This window comes from Mauremys reevesii, linkage group 10 (assembly GCF_016161935.1).
Source record: "Mauremys reevesii isolate NIE-2019 linkage group 10, ASM1616193v1, whole genome shotgun sequence".
In the NCBI taxonomy this organism is placed as follows: domain Eukaryota; kingdom Metazoa; phylum Chordata; order Testudines; family Geoemydidae; genus Mauremys; species Mauremys reevesii.
Genome location: NC_052632.1, coordinates 42,260,899 through 42,265,401, shown reverse-complemented (window position 1 = coordinate 42,265,401; position 4,503 = coordinate 42,260,899). Strand labels below are relative to the sequence as shown.

General features: G+C 51.1%; 1 long non-coding RNA gene across 1 annotated transcript; it reads right to left on the bottom strand.

Moving 5' to 3' along the window:
* Nucleotides 1–3,535: 3,535 nt before the first annotated feature.
* LOC120373941 lies at nucleotides 3,536–4,142 on the bottom strand. Its single transcript, XR_005585817.1, has 2 exons — nucleotides 4,014–4,142; nucleotides 3,536–3,838 (listed from the first exon to the last, which is right to left on the bottom strand). It is a non-coding gene; the product is annotated as an uncharacterized LOC120373941 (long non-coding RNA).
* Nucleotides 4,143–4,503: the final 361 nt, after the last annotated feature.

The window sequence follows — 4,503 nt, the reverse complement described above, 5'->3', positions numbered from 1 at the left end:
GGGTGCAAATAGGGGCAGCTCTTCACAGCTGTTGGTTAGTTGGTGTAAAGGTGGCACCTTGTAATTCCATATGTTCCCTGTCTCTCTCTCTCTCTCTCAAAGGAAAGATGGTCTGGTGGATAGTGCAGCAGAGTCGAGTCAGGAGACCTGGGCTCAAGGTCTGACTATGCCAGAGACTTGCATTGTGACCATAAGGGAGTCATTTGGCTTCTCTGCCCCTCTACTTCCTTGTCTATGAAATGAGGCGAGTAGCATTTCTTGGGAGTGCAGCCTGAGGGTGAGAATCCTCCATTCATTTATGTTGACAGCATGCTTTGAGATCCTTGGATGGAAGGCAGCAGGGGTTGGTGCAAGGCAATTGCCAAAGGTAGCATCAACTGGGTTCTGCTCTCAAGCCACAAAGGCCAATGCTGCTAACTGTGCCTAGGATCTGAAAACCAGGCTGGGTTTTTGCTGCTTTCTCCACCATCACCAGTAATAAAGATTCTGCAGTCAGAACTCCAGTGACAACCATTCTGTCTAAGTGAGAGTAATTAACCATCAGAACAAATCACCAAGGGCTGAGGTGGTTTCTCCTCTGACAGTTTTGAAATCAAGACCTGATGTTTTTCTAAAAGATCTGCTCCAGGAATTATTGTGGGTCCGTTCTCTGGGCTGGGATTGACAGGAGGTCAGTCTAGTGATCACTATGGTCCCTTCTGCCTTGGAATCTCGGAATCCTGCTAATGGTGCAGGACAGAGCTGGGCTCCTGCATGGGCTGTGTCATGCCAGGAAAAGGGAAATGAGGTTTGTGTTGGTAAAGTCAGCGGGTGCTCCCAGGGAACACACCAGGTGCAGAGATGGGGAGTACAAAGAAGCACTTGTACTGCACACAGCCACTTAACTGACCATAACTACAGTCTGAAGAGGCAGATCAATAGGAGGAGGGGGTCCAATAATCAAGGCTCAAGATCTATAACTGTCACTGGCTGAAAGTGTTCTGTACTTTGGGGGCTGGTTTTTAGAGGCACCACGTACTCACAGCACATTTGGTTCAAGGCTGTCTCAAGATGCCAGAATTACTGACCACTTTGTAAAACTGCAGGCCCTTTTTATAAACAATTGATTCCTGATTGGCTTCAACTCCATTCTTTGTAAAACTTTCCCCAGTAATGTCCCTGGCTCAGTGGCACCCCTCTAGCAATCCTGTCTGCACAGATTCCGTTTCATCCAGCTGAGCGTTTTAGCAGCTTTGATAATATTTCCAGAATTCTTGCCTTTTCCAAACCAAACTTCCCTAATTCCATTCCTGATCCCCAAACAGAAATGAAAGGAGAAATTTGTTTGCAACACACAGACTAGCCCAGGGAGAAAGGAAAACATGATGGTTCTCTCGTGGTCTGTGAATCACAGGGCAATGCAGTAGTAACGAATGCTGTAGCTATGATGAGTACTATGATAAGGCAAGGATATGCCCTGTAGTTGATGCCCTGGGTTTGTTTATCGACCAAACAGGACAGGATAGCGAGCTACCCTACAGAAAGAGACTCAGAGGAGAATGAAGCCTTAGCTGAGAGGACACATAAAGACCTTTACAAAGGAATCGGAGTAGGACACAGAGAGAGAGGGGAGGTAGCTGCCAGGACCTCTACCTGCTTCCACAGAAGCAGCTCTAGCTTCCCTGAGCACCTCCACAGGGGTGAAAGTTACTGTTGCTTTTTCACTGTGTTAGAATGTTGAGCTGAGAAGCCCACCCCCTTTCCCCTCCTGAACATTCATGTTACTATAATAATCCTGCTCCAGCTGGCTCTTATTGGAAGGCTGTTCCAGAACTTTCCTGCTCTGGCGTTAGAACCTTCTTTTCATTTCCAGCCTGAACTTACTCAGACTTCTCATCCACAGATCTGCAGGTGCTTTGCAAATGGGGTTCAGCATCAGCACATGAGCAGGGACTGTGGGGAAACTGAGGCAGGGGATAATTACAGGCTTGATGTTCAGAGGTACTTACTGAGCACCCTGAACTCCAGTTGAAGTCAGTGGAGGTGGAAGGGACTCAGCATCTTGGGAAATCTAATGACTGCACAAGGGCACAGAGCTGGGGATAGAACCCAGGAGTCCTGACTCCCAGTCCTAATCCCCATCAATTATTTTATGGGTGGTAAGGGGAATTGGGGTGGGGCTTGCAAGGTATTCCATAATACAGCGTCATCTGGTCTCAGATCACACAACCCCACACACAGCAGCCAGGTGACAGCAGGTGAGAGAGCAGGCAGGGATGCTAAATGGGGAGGGGAGCTGAAGGCAGTAAGTGCTGATGTGGGAAGTCGGGGTGAGGCTACAGGATGTGGAGTCAGACTTCTGAGCTGTGTTTCCTAAGGGAGCTGGGGCTCTGGGAGGTGTGGGGGTGGGAAGGCTCTCCCAGGTACTGCAGGCAGTGTGGTGAGCAACCAGGGCTGTGGTACCCCAGACCTGCCATTAGGACTGTACTGGGGGAGCTTTTATATCAAATCACAGACCTTCAGTGTTCCCCTCAGTGATTCCTCTTCAAGGGTCCAATCCAGGCCCCATTTAAATCCATGAAAACTGACTCCACTGATTTCCATGGGAGGGGGATCGAGTCCTCAATGCTGCCTCAGAAGTGGAACTGCCACCCCTGCCTGTGGGCGGAAGAGCTGGGGATGCCCTATGGTCTGTGCTGGGCAGAGCTGGCTGGCTGAGCATTAGCGTGTGGATCTGGCCCAGCAACAGAGTGGCCAGCCCCGGCCGGGGCACCAGGGTGACAATGCCATTGCCAGCAGCATCAAGGAGGCACAGCTGACACTGCAACTTCCCATGGCAGCTGTGACTGTGACAGAAACAACAATTGACACCACAGGGCTGGCCAGGTGATCTGCTGGAAGACCAGGTGGGACCAGGCCTCACTTGGGTAATTAACACAGATCCCTGCAGCTGAGTTACTGCTGCTCCAGCCAGACACAAGTTACTGGGCTCTGTACAGAGGTAGCTGGGTGAGATATAATGGCCTGTGTTACATGGAAAGTCAGACTGGATGATCTGGCCTTAAACTCACTGACCTCCTGCGCACATCAGTGACACACTGTCCGCAAGGGGACTTCTGTCCCACGCTTCCAGATGCTTCCCAAACATGAGTGCATGAAGCTCACAGTGTGCCTGTCAGGGGGTTACTATCATATTTTACAGCTAACCGTGGCACAGGGAGGTGAAGGGCAGTGTTTTTGAGTGTCTCAATTCTTGGTGTCCAACTCAAGCCCTCTGGGGCCTGGTTTTTAGAGGGGCTGAGCTCATTGATTTTGTCTGGAGCTGCAGGGGCTCAGCCCTGCTGGAATCCAGGCTCCACAATTCCTCAGTTGGGCACCAAGCTGGAGACACTCCAGACCAGTAGCCACTGTTGATCATTTTGGCTAAGGGACTTGACCAAGGTCACAGGGTTGCTAACGTATTTCCAAAATACAGGACAGACCGCAGATGTCCCTAGACTTGACCTGAGTCTTTGGGGATGAGTCCCTTCTCCTCCCCTATCCTTCCAGAGGATCTTTCTCCAGCTCTGGGTGCTGCAAGGAACCCAGGGCCTTAGGTGCTGAGCCATGCAGCTGCAGCAGCTCCTGTGCAGGTTCTATGCAGGTGCTGGGAGCTGAACTGGAGGCTGAAGTTTCTGGTGTTTGTCTGCTCCACTGCTGGGGGTCCAGCCAGGAACAGAGTGGTGCAGTAGCCGGGCAAAATTTAAGTGGTGATGCGATCCCATGTTCTGGGTCCAGTTGTCAGCCAGCAGCACTTTGCAAAGGGAAGTGCTGGAGCGCTACTCCATCCTGGATTTCGGGTGCTAGCAACACTACACTCCTGGTAGAAACATGGGGAAAAGGCATATGGATTTAGTACAGAACAGGCAATTTTTTTATTTAAATAAATAAGGGATGCTCCTTGTAATACAGGACTGTTGGCACACTGCCCTGCATGTTAATGACAGAGGGTGGAATAGAGCCTAGGGCTCCTGGCTCCCTGTCCTCCATTTCACCTGGGGCCCAGGACAGGTGCCTGGGATTGGCTGCGGACTTGAAGTGATTTAAGAGGCTGAGATAAAGGAGCAGTTCCCCTATTTGACAGCAGGGCAGGCTTTGGAAGCCAACACCTCACCAGGGAAGCCCCTGATTGGGTTTCTGCTCCTACCTCCCCACTCCCTCTTCCTTTATTGGCTTCTCCTGGCTAACCCAGGGACTCTGCCAAACGTGAGCCAGGCAGAGAAGCAAACAAGCAGCAGGTTGCACCTTGTCCTGGGCGGGGCCCACAGGTGCTGAAAGCGGCTGCTGATCAGATTGGCAGCAGGTTGGAAATCTGTGAGCCAGACTCAAACTCTTAAAACAAAAGAGGTGGAACTGATTGAGCTGTAGTGTAACCTCAAGCTGGGGGGTGGTACTTACACCTCTGTAACCCCATGGCTCAAGGAGACCAGAGACCAGCCCCACAGCACTGATAGGCCAGGCAGGCTGGTCTGCAGCACTCAGCAT